Raw genomic sequence first — 15584 nt, 5'->3', positions numbered from 1 at the left:
AGGCTCATTTGGAGTACGAGCAAATACATGGAAGAAGGGAAATCAGAGTTGCAACCACCATCACTTGCTATTGAACCCTTTTAATTGGAAATGCCAGGGACTCAACTTTTCTACATACAGCAGATGTACCCTACCACTGAGAGATAGTTCAGGAGGCTAGGCAGGACCAGAAGGGAACTGAGGCCAGGAAGGGCAAGGAGAAACTGAGGACCATGTTTCAGACCATTAATCCAGCCTGAAACACAATTTGAGTGCACTCACATATATTGTGGATTCCATGCAAATGAATTGGTGGAAGGCTGCAATTGGCCAGCCAATGTATCCCTGATTGTTCTTCTCTGGGGAGCTCCCTTGTACCCACATGAACATATGAAAATGACTGCAGTTAATTAAATCCCAGTGACATCATTTTATAACATTAAATCACTGCATGACTCATTGGGTATCAACAAAATCAAGATGCGTATTTCAGATGATCTCATCTGGGAGAGACGCTCACAGGAAGTGTTTGTGCGCTTTTGTTGTTGCTGAAACGGCACTATTGTGTGTTTGCCAGGACAGAACCTCTCTTACCATCGTTTTAAAACACAGCGATCCCTTTGCTTGAAAAAAGAAATGTTTATCTGGTGAGCGAACCGAGGCCATTTGACTTCAGTGTATTTTATTTTCCCAAACTGGCACCGCGTCTAACCAGGTCCCTTCTCGGACAAATCTAGCCAATAATTAGTTCAAAAATCAGAAAGGTAATGAGCAAAGGAAACTGGAGTTTGGAAACAGGTTTACTGGGCTTTCCACCGGTATCGTGTTGGTCACTGTGAGATTCTGGACTTGGTGGGCCTTAAGGGGCCTGATTCAGCTGAGTTCTTCTCATGTTCATACATAACAGGACAGCAGGACCCATTGGAAGGCAACCTGGGGCACGAGGGGAGGAAGCAGAAACAGATACCAAGTTGTGGATGGGAGGGTAGCAAGATCAATTATCATTTCTGCTCACAGAAACCTGAAATTTGTGGTGCACAGGACAACACTTCATCCTTCTGTTCCAGTTAGATGGACAACATTTAGGGTGTTGGGCAAGATCTGAGGAAATTGGGAAATCAGTCTAAAGCTGCCAGAAAGATCTGGTTGGCCACCATGCGGGGACAAAATGAACAAGGGGTGTTATGTACTGAAGTTCTCACCCTGGGCCAGCAGTTTTTCACTCAGGTTCACATATGCAAATAAGGGATTGAAAGTGACGTTCAGTGATTGGATAGTTACAGAAAATGGTTACTGTTGCATTCTAATGGAGCTCTATATAAGCAGGCTGGCTGAACCCTTCAGTTCAGTTCTGTTCTGGCCTATGAATAAACAAGAGCTGTTTGAAGAATCGCTGTGTCGTCTGATATGTTCACCCACAACTTAACAAGGTGGGTTTTTTATCTTATCCAATGTGGCTCTTATATAACTAGTACTGTATCAATCAGCAGAACAGCCTGGCGCTTGGTCAGATGGGAAAATTGCAGGACCTGGATGAATGCCTTAGGATAGCAGAATCTGATCCTGTGAAGGCCCACTTTACAGTACACTTGGTGGGGTACCTCCATCCCAGGGGTCTAATTCAGCCCAAGAGCTCTCCCCATTTGGCCTGCAAGTCAGTTTCAGCAAAGCCACACCCACCTGCCCTACACCTGATGCCAAGTATGTCATTAGGTGTGAGGACAGGTAAATCCATAGGGTCTCTAGCAGAAATGGGAAAGACTCCTCCCAGAAACTTTGGCTGGTCAGTGTACACAATACCAGGTGATCTGACTTGAAATTTTGGTGCACACAACAGACGTTTAAAGCACATTCCCTCCCTCTCATCCCGAGGATGCTGGGAACTGTAGCACTGTGAGGGGAAGAGTACATTTTCCAGGATTGTTCCAGTGGGGCAGGGTGTACTTTAAACATATGCTGTGTATGCAACCTGGGTTTTTACATACAGTGGTACCTCAGGTTAAGAACTTAATTCGTTCTGGAGGTCCGTTCTTAACCTGAAACTGTTCTTAACCTGAAGCACCACTTTAGCTAATGGGGCCTCCTGCTGCCGCTGCGCCACCGGAGCACGATTTCTGTTCTCATCCTGAAGCAAAGTTCTTAACCCGAGGTACTATTTCTGGGTTAGCGGAGTTTGTAACCTGAAGCATCTGTAACCCGAGGCACCACTGTACTCAAGCAGAGATTAATTCAGCGACAGGGAACCTGTGGCTGCTGTTGGACTACAACCCCCAGTGGACCATTGGACATGTTGGTTGGGAGTAATGGAAGATGGAATTCAACAGAATCTGGAGAGCCACAGGTCCCACACCCAAAACCTGATGAGAGGTTCTTCAGCTGCAAGGAGTATAAAGCGGCAGGACTCTTGCATGGATGAGTGAAAACCCATCTGAGAGTGAGCAATCTTGGTGGGCCCATTCAGGCATCTCACCCAAGAGCTTGCAGCTGCCAATGAACAACTTAAGATCTAGTCACTCGTCTAGTCACTTGTTGCCCTTCCTAGCACCCCAAGTAAGGTCAACAGAGAGTTCTGCTCTCCTGCCTTTTCCTGGCAACTTCAGGAGCATGGGACAGAAGGCCCAGACTTGAAGTTGGCATCACAAGGGTCACCCCTGGAGCCACCTATGGTCTGGGTCACAACCCTAGGGCCAGTGACATCACAATTCAGTCATACAACATTGCCCTTTCTTCTTGTGATCTCAACGCTCCCACAGACACAAACTCCAAAGGATGGCGGAGGAAGTCTAAGGTAAGCACAGAGCCCTCAAAAGCAAGAATAATAGCAACAAGTAGTACTTAAGATAAGGGACGCTGGTGGCGCTGTGGGTTAAACCACAGAGCCTAGGACTTGCCGATCAGAAGGTCGGTGGTTCGAATCCCCACGACGGGGTAAGCTCCCGTTGCTCGGTCCCTGCTCCTGCCAACCTAGCAGTTCGAAAGCGCGTCAAAGTCCAAGTAGATAAATAGCTACTGCTCTGACGGGAAGGTAAACGGCGTTTCTGTGCGCTGCTCTGGTTCGCCAGAAGCGGCTTAGTCATGCTGGCCACATGACCCGGAAGCTGTACGCCGGCTCCTTCGGCCAATAAAGCGAGGTGAGCGCTGCAGCCCCAGAGTTGGCCACGACTGGACCTAACGGCCAGGGGTCCTTTACTTTAGTACTTAAGATAGTTGAACCATTCCTTTGCGGCTAGCATAGATCTTCACCAGTGCAGGCACTGAGAACAGGGTACATAGATCACAGAACATGGGACACACAACAAGCAGGGATCAAGACTGTTCTGAATTTCCCACAGGAATAGTTTGAACAGTTTAACACTGTTGCAGGTTTTGGTGGGACATGAGCGGTGCCAGCCTTGCAGGAATAGCAGGATCTAGAGTAACCAGGCAAGGGCTAGTAGAGGCAGGCAAACAGACCAGACCAGAAGGGAATGCCAACAAAAGGGCATGGAGAAACAAGGACCGGGTCATTCATTCATTCTTATCTGTACAAACTGCAGATCAGACAAAATAAGCTGCAGAACAGAACAAGGACAAGCAAGTCCAAAACATATATACTTATCCTTCATTACAGCATAATTATAACAGCAGTCAGCCGTGTCCACAGTTATGGTGTGATACAAAATAAATGAAAGAAATGGAGACTCAGGGTGAAGGACTGAGTTCAGAGCATGATCTCATTCTCCCTCTTCCCACTAAATATTTTGGAGCCCCAGCCTATTGCTTTATCTGGAGGAGGGGAATCAGATTCCTATCACTTCATGCTAATAGGGCCAAGAAGTCTCTGAGTACTGCCATGTCAAGAGAGAGCTCGGGAGGCATGGGCAGGCTCCCTGGGATCTCCCCACCCAGCAGCTCCCCTTGAAAGCAGAAGAAGAGCGAGCTAGGCATGATTTCCCCCCTCCCCACAAATATTTTCAGCCTAGTTCCTGGGCTAGTTTCTACAGCAGTGTTAGAAACTGAGATACAAAAGCTAGGAGCTAAATCGCACCTTAAACCTTGGTTAGGGGTGCCACAATGGAGTGCCTAGGCGGGCTTTTTTATAACACGAATACAAAGCTGAAAATGAATGAACTGCATCTGAAATATTATGTTCATTTTAAATATGGTCTAGTCCTTCCCCTGCCCACCCCCCAAACATTCTTAAGAGGGTCTCTTCTCCGGTCTTCAGAGAGTAGCTGGAAGCGGGGAGGCAGAAAAAGGTCCTCCTTTCCTTCCACTCTGCAGTTTTAATCTGAAATCTTAGGCGCAGTACTGTGTCCAGAGCTCAGAAGCTGCTCGCGCTAATGAAATTCCCTGTCACAAAACGCGCCTAGGACAATGGGAGTTTTGAACGCTGTTCTAGAGATGCGCACGAATAACATTGCCATGGAAGGGCCACAGCTGATTGGTAGAGACCATGTTTTGTACACTAAAGGCATGGGTAGGTAAACTAAGGCCTGGGGGCTGGATCCGGCCCAATCGCCTTCTAAGTCCAGCCCGCAAGATGGTCCGGGAATCAGTGTGTTCTTACATGAGTAGAATGTGTCCTTTTATTTAAAATGCATCTCTGGGTTATTTGTGGCGCATAAGAATTCGTTCATTTTTTTCTTTTCAAAATATAGTCCGGTCCCCACAAGGTCTGAGGGACAGTGGATCAGCCCCCTGAAGAAAAAGCTTGCTGACCTCTGACTAAAGGTCACTGGTTTGAACTCCAGCAACTCTAGGAAGGACTGGGGGAAAAGACTCCTTCCCAAAGCCCTGGGGGAGCCACTGTGAGACACTCGGCTAAATGGACCAATAACCTATCGCAGCACAAGGCAACCCTTTAGCTAGGAAATTGCCATGTGTTTTATCTTTGTGTGTGCAAGAATTAGGCATCATATTTTATAGATAGATATCGATCGATAGATAGATCACACATACAAACAGATGAAATGAAGGGCAAGTTCTCTGCTTCAGTCTTCTCCGGTAACCTTTTAGTGGCATCAAAGTACCGTATTTAATGCTCACCAAATTATGTTACGAAAATTAAGGTGCGCCTTAGATTCGATGGCACATTTACATTCGCCAGCAAATCCTTTTTTCGGTTCTAAGCTTCTGAAAACTGAGGTGTGCCTTAGATGGCGCATTAGACTAGAGTAAATACGGTACTCTCAGCCGTACTTAAGTGAAACGAGGAAAGACTGATGGACGAGCAGGTCTCAGCATGTACTCTTGAGTTACAACTTGCCAATCCTGGGCCATATACTGGCCAAGTGAGCTGGTCCAAAGGATGCATGATCTTAAGATTTTGGCCGACCAGGCTTACCATATCTGGTGCCTTACTCTGTCTCTTGATTACCTAGAAATCAGTGCTGCCAATTACAGTGGTACCTCGGGTTAAATACTTAATTTGTTCTGGAGGTCCGTTCTTAACCTGACACTGTTCTTAACCTGAAGCACCACTTTAACTAATGGGACCTCCCGCTGCCGCCACTGTGTGATTTCTGTTCTCATCCTGAAGCAAAGTTCTTAACCTGAGGTACTACTTCCGGGTTAGCGGAGTCTGTAACCTGAAGTGTATGTAACCCGAGGTACCACTGTAATCCCAGACACGGCATGGGCAAGGGAGAAGCTTGCAAGAATGTTTTGACAGTTTAACGTTGCTGATCGCTTAAACCAACTAGACGGCTTTCAATTCTTAAAAAAGCCCATCAGTGACAACAGAGGTGGAGAACTTGTGGCCCTCTAGATGTTTCTGAGCTACCGGGGGTGGGGGTGCGGAAAGAACATATCTATATATAATCACTATGATTGTCTAGGACTGTGGCCAACAAAAGGCTCCACAGCAGACAGCAGTAGAGAATGGTCAGCACTACAAAAGGCACATAAATCAGCTACCTGAAACCATAATTGCGACAGAAAAGAAACAAAACTGAATTTTGAAAACGGTTACCCATATCCACTTTCCTTAACATCGATTGCCTTGCCAAAGCCAAAAGATTAACATACCTGTTTATCCAGGAATATTTGTTTTGTTAATATGATACCTCAACAGTAGAATGGATCAATGTGATACCTACATAGTCAGCTCGCTTGTTTTCATTACAGGCTAAATTCGAGAACACAAAATTCTTTTTGTTGCTTAAGTGATCTCGGCTATTCAGCCGTTCTCAGAATGAAACTAGCATGTGAGCTCCTTAGGTAACATATGGTATTTCATTAATTTAAAAGACTTTAGTTAAACAACTTTTGGTAAATTGAATCCAGCCTAAATTAATTTCCTTCGAATGAGTAAGGTACTTAGTATACCCCATGTCTGTTCAATCTCTCTTGACTTGATTATCCCCCTGCAAATACAACCTTATAAATAATGGCGTTGCAGATATACCAGTGAAAGGATTTAAGTAGGCAAAAGTGCATTTTTCAGACATATCATTATTTTCAGAATACAGTACCCAAGAAATCACAGTCAGGGAAGGTAAATGTCAACTGGCCAGCCTTCTCTGAACTATTCATAAATATGTGCTGTCTGCAGCATTATGTCAAGATAGTCGCTCAAGAAAAGGTTATGGGTTCTTATTAGAGGTGCATGTTAGTTACAGCTACTTGACAGTCACAGCTAAGCATGAGCAATGATTGTGGGATCATGGGGAAAGGAGAGGGGGAAACAGGGACTTACACAAAATGTTGCGCAGCTGAACAGAATGCAGAAAGATGCAAAGGAGGCTGGTCTTCTGAGAAAAAGCCCCATCCCTTCACTTGCATGTTGAGACCCCTCAGCCCCCCCCCCATTAGAAAAAACTCACACGAGGACACGGATATTAGGTTTATGTTACTGGGCAAATTTTGGCCACAACTTTATTGAAATTACAGAATGTGAGCGGTATTGGCTTGGGCATTGATTGGACCTGACTAAGTATCTGACTCCTGCCCATTGTGCAGGATGTCCCAGTAAGGGTAAGCCCAGTAGGGGGAGCCCTGTCGATGCGAACCAACTCAAGCTCCCCCAGTTTTCCTGTCGGGGTCGTGTCAAGGCCTTAGCCCCCCAGCCGGGCTTCAGACGAGATCAACACCCCCGGATTCCTTTAATGGAATATCCTTAAGCATGGAGGGGCAGGTGATGGCCACGCCTCCCCTCCCACACACAAGGTCAAACAATGCCTAACCGCAACCCTAACAAAGTTGTGACGATTGCTACGAGGTAGGCGAAAACCAAGTGGCCAGTGCCAATTTGCCAAGTGGAAAAATTCCTACCAGGCCCCTCAGACAACCAAGGCGACCAACTGAAGTCCATAGCAAGGCCATTGCCTAACCTGCAAAATAGGGAGGGAGGGCGGGTGATTGAGGAAGCGAGCCAAAGAGGAAGTCCTCTGGCTCGTTCCTCCTTTTAAACGGCCCCTGCCACGTCCCCCCGGCTAGCGGGTTGGCTGGCCGGGCTATGACGTGGCCGGGTTCCCCCAGGCAATGGGGACAAGGTCCCCCGCCCCCAGTGGGTAGTGGGTGGCCATGCGGTCCACCGCAACTCCTCCCCACTGGGAAGTGGAGCGGATATGTGTAAGCTGGCTGGCACTTTGAATTGAACAGTAAATTGGTGCGGCTGAGAGACCAGCGATTTTTGGCACCCCTCGGCCGAAACCGAAAGAACTTGTGACTAAGAGTTTGCACCCAAGTCTGCTTATCTTCTCATCCCTCCTGATCCATTTTACTGTCGCGTTACGTCTTTTTAGATTGCAAGCGTGTGGACAGGGACATTTATTATTTTTTAGTCATATGTACAATGCCCCAGGAGCCTTTTTCGGCTGAATTCTTTGCATAAATGAAGCAGGTTAGGCTGTAGAAGCACAGCCCTAAGGATATGACATTTTCACTGTTGTGGGATTAAACATTCAAAATATGCAAAGGTAGCAGGTAAGGCAGATAAAATACTGTGGTCCACACTGTGTTGTTTGTCTTTGGAAAAGAGTTGTTTCACATAAAATTGAAAAGAATGGCTAGCAAATATCACCACCACATTTTCAATCCATAGCACAATCACTTGAAATAAACTGCAAATACCCATACCCTTAGAAAAGCGTATTTCTTACTTAGGTGTGCTGCAATCATTGCCCTTTTTGAATAGATCGAAGCTTACAGTGAATCATATGCAATGACTTGCATTTGCTTAGCACATGAAACGGAGGCCAACTTCATATAGGGATCCCTTAAAGAAGACATTTTCAACCTTTTTGAGTCCATGGCTCCCTTGACCAACTGCTGCCCCTGGTCTCTGAGCTGCCCTCCCTGCCCCAAAGAGAGGTGTCTCCTCCCACTGCCCCACAAGTGCCTAGGAAGCAGCCCCTGGCCAGCCCCAGAGTCACTGTTCGTCTGGAGAGCTTGTAACCAGGGTCGCTGCAAGAAACAACTGCTCAAGCCTTTGGGAGGCAGAGACCTGAGAGGGCATCAGAGGAGGGAGGAAAGGAAAGAGGGACAGAGGCTAGTGTTGCCCGCGGCACCCCTGACCATCATTCAAGGCACCCCAGGGTGCCACGGCACACTGGTGGAAAACCACTGCCCTAAAGGCATGACAGACATGTACAAGAAGATCTGCAATCAAATGTCCAAACAATTCTGAACCCATGTACGTGATCAAAACATGTACAGTGGTACCTCGGGTTAAGAACTCAATTCGTTCTGGAGGTCTGTTCTTAACCTGAAACTGTTCTTAACCTGAGGTACCACTAATGGGGCCTCCTGCTGCCACCGCCACACAATTTCTGTTCTCATCCTGAAGCAAAGTTCTTAACCCAAGGTACTATTAGCGGAGTCTGTAACCTGAAGCGTCTGTAACCTGAAGCGTCTGTAACCCGAGGTACCACTGTACCCTGTTATCTAGTTACAGTGAATACTGCAGCAAGGCAATGGGCATGTGAAATTCTATGAAACTTGCATAGCTCCAGGGGTCTAACTGTACTACATCCTGTTCAGCTCAATATTATTTTACCTGTTCATTAAGATATTCAACTGATCCTTCAGCATGCCTTTTCATCGATATTTAGATTACGGTGGCTGCAGAAGAACAGCACAGTGTATTTATGCTTGGAAAGCATTCACCTGTAAAAGAAAAAAAGAAAAGAAAAGGTACAGGAAGCACAACAACAACAAAAACCTAGCAGCGTGGCTTTTGTTACTCATAGAGAAAGAAAAGCTGTCTAGAACAATTTGTCCTTAATGGCTGTTTTAGCTCAAGAGAGGCCCTGAAGTGAAGAATAAACAAACTGTCAGAGGAACAGCGAGGAAGTCTCTTAAGATCAAGGTTAAGGTTCATTGGTACAACTGCTCTGAGGCAAAACATGACCACATCTTGGATTCATCTTGCCACGCAGATGAATGCAAAGGTACGGATGCAGCGGTTTTTATTCTCGAAACCTCTGCATCCATTAAACATATCACAATGCTTTTTGCTTTTTCGCCTTTCCAAGGGAAAAGGTAATATTTTATGGAAGTGAAAGATTATTCTGTACAGAAGAATTCAGCCAAGGTTTGGAAAATGGGACAAGATATAGTGGTACCTCAGTTTTCGAACGTCTCCGTTGACGAACATTTCAGTTTTCGAACGCCATAAACCCAGAAGTAAATGCTTCGGTTTTCAAACACACCACGGAAGTCGAACATATTCTGTATTGAATTTTCCGTATTGAGTTTTCTGTATTGAGGCTTCCGTATTGAGCTTTTGGTTTCCGAACATTACGGAACTCAAGCAGTCTTCAGGAATGGATTACATTTGAAAACCAAGGTACCATTGTATACCCAAAGCAGTGGAACTAACCTAATGTGGTTTCCCCCGTCCAGTTAAATCCAAGCCCTTTGTGTCTAGTGATCCAAAGCTAGCAAGCAAACCCAACATCCCTAACACTCAAAACATTTTATTAGTTGTGCATCCCAAATACAAATCTTTTCCCACCCCCAACAGCTGCCTAACTGGACATTATTATTTCCCTTTCAATAGAAGCATCCATTATCTACTGCTAGATACTCTCCTTGAAAAAGGCACTCTGAGACGTCAGATGGAACGCTTTAACCCAAGTATGTATTGATATAAAATAGATGTGAGCCAAAACAAACAAACACACACAGCCTTCGTCTCATCTCATCCTATTTGCTCAAGTTTTTTAACTAGTCACCATTTTGGCATGGCTGCATGTAAACATTCTGATCAGCCTTGTGCAAAGGAAAACATTTGCCAAAGCATTTAAGGTATAATCAATTTTTTAGCCACTTTTGGAGAGCAACAGGTTGCCCCCCCCCTTTAGTGTTGCACTGTTGCAAGAGAGTTACATCAGAGCTGGGAACTCTGGTTGGATTGCACTATGTTTTGTTGAAATAAGCCAGGATCGTAAACCATGGTTTGATCCTAGCTTTTTTCAATAAACTACCAAAAGTCTGTCATTTTGAGACACAGTGGTAACATGCGGTAGTTAAAAACCAGGGAGATGATATTCCAACCTCCTCCTTGCCAGGAGAGAGAAAGTGTGTGAGTTCAACCTCGTTCATGTGTGGCCAGAGCTGTGTCAAATTTGCTAGGCACCTGGGAGGACAAAGTTACATCCATGCTGACCTTGATGACAGGTTCAATAGGCTTATTGGATGGAAGGATTTGCCTGGGCAATTGTAGTGGGACAAAGATGGTGACAAGACATTCAGCCCAGATACTGAGGTCCAGCACCGAGGGCCTTCTGGGGGTTCCCTCCCTGCGAGAAGTGAGGTTACAGGGAACCAGGCAGAGGGCCTTCTCGTGGCGGCGCCCACCCTGTGGAACATCCTCCCATCAGATGTCAAAGAAATAAGCAATTTTAGAAATTTTAGAATTTTAGAAAACATCTGAATGCAGCCCTGTTTAGGGAAGCTTTTAATGGTTGATCTTTTATTGTGTTTTTAATATTCTGTTGGGAGTCACCCAGAGTGGCTGGGGAGGCCCGGCCAAATGGGTGGGGTATAAGTAATATATTATTATTATTATTATTATTATTATTATTATTATTATTATTATTGCCAACCCTTTGGTTTTGTGGATGGGGGAAGTGCCAAGGCTATTCCACTTCCTCTGCTTTGGCTGCCCTGTCCATGGAGTGACATTTTGAAAAGGAGAGGAGTTAAGAAGTATTGTGCCCATTTGCCTTCTCTTTGTTTTTCTGTGCATGGAAGGACTTATTGAAAGTAGTGGGAGAGAGAAGCTCTCTTGCCCATGGAGGGCTTTAGGAAAGGGGAGGGGAGAAGTGTCAGGCCTGTTTGCCTCCTCTTTGCTTTGCTATCCACCAGCCTGGTGCAGCAAGCAGTGGGAAGCTGCTGCGCCCATGAAGTTTTTGGAAAACGTGTGTGTGGAACGGTGAAGGAAGAACCACAGGATCCACCTGTTTGCTGCTCTACTTTGTTTTGCTGCCTGCCAGTGACATGGAGCAGTAGGCAAGCAGCTACTTTTTTTTTTTTTAGTGTGTGCATTGGGATGTGGGGGGAGTGTAGGAATTGCCTGTTGCTTGTTTTACTGCCTGTCAGCCATGAGGGGGACTTTTTGAAAGGGGGGGGGTATGAATGGAAGAAGAAACATAGGAATTGGCCCTTGGCTACTGTGTTTGTTTTGCTGTCTGCCGGCATGTGGGGCAGGCAGTTACTTGAGAGAGGCCTCAGTTGAATGTGGGGGGAAGGATAAGGCAATTATTTCCTGTTTCTACTGTATGCCATACAGCAGGTATTGTTCTAAATCTGTTTTAGGAGGGGGCACTGCAGAGGCAACCTCATCTCCATTATCTCATTTTTTCCTGATTGTACCAAAGTTTTTTTCAGAAGCAGCATCACATTTCCCCTGATTGTTCCTCAACTGGTGTGTGTGTGTGTGTGTGTGTGTGTGTGTGTGTGTGTTGTCGGGGGTGGCATCCATTTCAGAAGCATCCTTATTATCATCATCACCTTTTCTGCCTGCCAGGTCCACAGCAGGGATTATTTCCAAGTTGTCTGACGAGGGGGCAGCATAGTGCAAAGGCAGAAACATTATACACCCCGAATTTTGACATCGTTACGTTTAGGTGAAAAAATAGGGCCACTCAAAATGGCTGCGCACAGGGCCCCACAAGCCATAAATCTGCCACTGGATGTGAAGGAGCATTTCTCCTGTACATAATCCTGCCCGGGCCCTTTTGGCCAGCGGGAGACTCTTCTGGTGGTGCCATTGTTGCATGAGATTAGGTCTGTTGTTTGCCAGAAGGTATTCTTGGCAATAACACCCCAGCTATGCAAGACTCTCCCCTCAAATCTTTGATTGGCACTAAGCTTTTTTCAGCATGCTGTTTTGTCCCCGAGAGATAATTGCTTGCGCCCCGAGTTATGAGACTATTCTGACCAATGGGCTTAATAGATGGATGGTGGCTGTGTTCCAAAGCGTATTTTGTTCTCCTTTTATAGTGTATCATGTTTTAAAATGTTGTGTTCACCTAATGAGGTCATCCATCTTATAAATAAAAGGGTAGAGCTCTGGGATGCTGCGAGGGATTTACAAAACTATGCAGCGCTCTAACTGATTGGAGAGGATTTGGAGACTGTTTACAAGGCAGTCAGCCGGTTCTGTGGGCCTGCGTAGAATCTTCACCACACACAAGGGCTGCTTTCTCTGCACACTTCAGGGAAATCTGCATGTTTCTAGAATTGCTCGCTTCCCTTCACAAGGCCTTCACCAAAGTGCAAAAGCTAATACAGTCATACCTCTTGTTACGTTCGGTTCAGGTTACGTCTTTTCAGGTTGCGTCCCGCGGCGACCCAGAAGTACCGGAAAGGGTTACTTCTGGGTTTCGCCGCTCGCGCATGTGCAGACACGCAAAATGACATCATGAGCATATGCAGACGCAGCGAATAACGACCTACGTGTGCGTAGATGCAGGTTGCGTTCCTTTCAGGTTGCAAACAGGGCTCCAGAACGGATCCTGTTCACAACCAGAGGTACCACTGTAGTGAGAACAGTTAGAAATTTTAAGGCCGAGTAGGCTTGCTAAGATGTATAAGGTTGGATCAGATAAGTGCTGGAGATGCAAAGAGGCGGAGGGAATGTTCTTTCACATGTGGTGGACTTGTAAAAGAGTATTGGGAAACAATCCTTAATGAATTGGAAAAAATGTTTAGAAGTACTGGTCCCAAACCCCCCCCCCCCAAAAAAAAACCCAGAGTCCTTTTTGTTGGGGATAATTCAGACTGAAATTCCCGGGTGTCAAAAAAGGTTATTTATGTATGCCACTACTGCGTCCCGTGTTTTGTTAGCTCAAAAATGGAAAACAAGCAAGGTCCCAACCAAAGAAGAATAGCAACTTCAGTTGACAGAATATATGCAGCTTGCAGAGTTAAAATATAGAATAAGAGAACAAGAAGAACATATGTTTAAAGAAGATTGGAAAACGTTTATTGAATATATGGGGGGGGGAATTGTGTGCACTTGAAAACGTTGGCAGCATTAAGATAAATTCAACAGCGTAAATAAGTCTTGATGGATGTAATAATGAAATACTGAATGCTTTAGTTTTTGTAAAATGTGCAGGGATTTATGATATGCAAAATGAACCATGGAAAGAGAAGAAGGGATGTCATTGATATTTTAAGGATACTTAAATGACTGTAAAACAGAAAATTTAATTTTAAAATGTATTTTTTTAAAAAAGAAAGAAATTGTAAGGCCCACACTGGGACAAATGCAGGTAGGTGCTACTATTTTCCTGGCATCAGGTCTTCCATACATGCAACTTGCCCCTGGATTGGCTCTGTGCAGAAAAGCTCATCTACGCATGGCGTTTGGGAAGGGGCAAATACAATCTCGTTCCCCATCTTCATGTATTGACTGTCCCTATGTCAGTCACCCGCACACAGTTTATGTGGAACAAAGCTGAGTGAATGCAGGACTTGGAACTCCCAATGTCTTTTTTCATGTCCAAAAACAGTCACTCGGGACAGGGGGGAAATCCAATTTGGACTGGGCTATGGCTTTGGAGGGAAAAGACCTGATCCTTTCCTCCCATGCCACAACCCTGATCGGGATCCCCCTGTCCTTCCACAGCCGTTACTAACTGCGGGATGGAAAACAGAAAGTTGTAATGTCCACACTTAATGGCAGCTTTTAGGGAGGTGGGGTTAGGTTGAGAGACTCCACCCTCACCCTGGCATCCACATTTCAATTCTCACCACACACCCCATGGCTGCTTTTTAAAAACAGCATTAGGAGTACCAATGACAGAACTCCCATGTTACATTGAAATATACTCAGAGTCGAGAGTGGATTTCATGCTCTTTATTCAGCTCATAGTGGTGAGGAGGAATGAATGTCCCCTCAAAGTATCTGCTTTATATACATTATTTACACAATGGGCTGCATGTGATTGGCTAATTCTGGAATTCTCCTATAGCCCAATCAGGTTGTGGATTCACTTCCATCTGGAGCCGGATTGGTGGCTCCTGCAGACCAATCATACTGCTGCATTGTTCTAGGACCAATCAGACTGCTGCATTCTGAATCCTATTGTTCTAGGACCAATCAGACTGCTGCATTCTGAATCCTATTGTTCTAGGACCAATCAGACTGCTGCATTTTGGATCCTATTGTTCTAGGACCAATCAGACTGCTGCATTTTGGATCCTATTCAACTCAGTACATAACATACATCTTATTTGGCTCTGTGTTTTGCTTCTTTGACACATTCTGCCACGACCATGAAATGGAATCAGTGGAAAGGCCTTGTAACACTATGATATGAAACAGACTGCATTGTGGGACTTATTTGGGGAGATCAGTCCCACGCCCATTTAAACACAGGTGCACCCCATAAATTTCCCCCAGAGATGTAAGTGGCTGTCATTCACTCCTATGGGGGGAAAGTATAGGGTTATTATTGGAAACTCTGTGGCGGAAGAGGTTAAACCTACCTATATCTCTAAGCCCAAACCACCACTTGCATGTACCAGAGAGGGTATGTACAAATGTGTGAATGCATGGCACACTGTGCACAAACAATATCTGGGCCCTCTTGCTGCCTTCCTGCCCTTTAGCATGATAGAAATTTTGCTAATTTACAATAAAAGCCAGGAAGACAAATGGTTTTGGTTTCCAACCACAAATACTGACAAGTCTCGCTTTCTGAAAAGCGATTTTATAATTACTCAGCTGACATCACTTAGCCATTTTCCAGTTTCTGATACAGTGGTACCTTGGTTTTAGAACAGCTTAGTTTATAGACAACTTGGAAATAGAACGCTGCAAACCTGGAAGTAGGTGTTCTGGTTTGTGAACATGTTCCGCTTCCTGTTGCGTGTGTTCCGTTTATAAATTGAGTCTCCCACTGGTAATCAGAGGCCTCCTGTTGAGTCTGTCGGCTGTTGAGTCCCAAGCACCCATGCAACACAGAGGTGATATTTGGTGCTTTTGTTTTTGCTAAATTTTTTTGCGTTTTTGTTTGTCTGGCTTTTTCGTTTTGACTGTGACTTGTTCTTCGTTTTATGGAACTGACTTATGACTATGGCTTGCGACTCCGTTTTTGTGACTGTGGCTTGTGACTTTGTTTTTGTGACTGTGGAACCCTGTTCAGCTACTGATTGACTTTGTG

At 45.3% G+C, this 15584-nt stretch overlaps 1 protein-coding gene and 1 long non-coding RNA gene across 13 annotated transcripts in view; one reads left to right on the top strand and one right to left on the bottom strand.

Annotated features, from left to right (window-relative positions):
• Window positions 1–761: 761 nt before the first annotated feature.
• LOC310765595 lies at window positions 762–2641 on the bottom strand. The gene is made up of 2 exons (XR_014549657.1): window positions 2506–2641; window positions 762–912 (listed from the first exon to the last, which is right to left on the bottom strand). It is a non-coding gene; the product is annotated as an uncharacterized lncRNA (long non-coding RNA).
• A 37-nt stretch (window positions 2642–2678) lies between these two features.
• Window positions 2679–15584, top strand: part of BRDT (bromodomain testis associated) — a 64877-nt gene continuing 51971 nt past the window's right edge. For 8 of the 12 annotated variants that reach the window (XM_083620579.1, XM_083620583.1, XM_083620586.1 and 5 more), the window contains exon 1: window positions 2679–2767. The gene's annotated coding sequence lies outside the window, so the exon portion shown is untranslated. Of the gene's footprint in view, window positions 2768–9020; window positions 9097–9964; window positions 10042–15584 lie in introns of those variants that run through there. The other 4 variants (XM_083620588.1, XM_083620574.1, XM_083620573.1 and 1 more) reach the window with 4 other exon arrangements.

Source organism: Podarcis filfolensis (assembly GCF_964270895.1).
Source record: "Podarcis filfolensis genome assembly, chromosome: 6".
Lineage (NCBI taxonomy): Eukaryota > Metazoa > Chordata > Lepidosauria > Squamata > Lacertidae > Podarcis > Podarcis filfolensis.
Note: the sequence above shows the minus strand (reverse complement) of the source record. Positions and strands in the feature narration are given on the sequence as shown.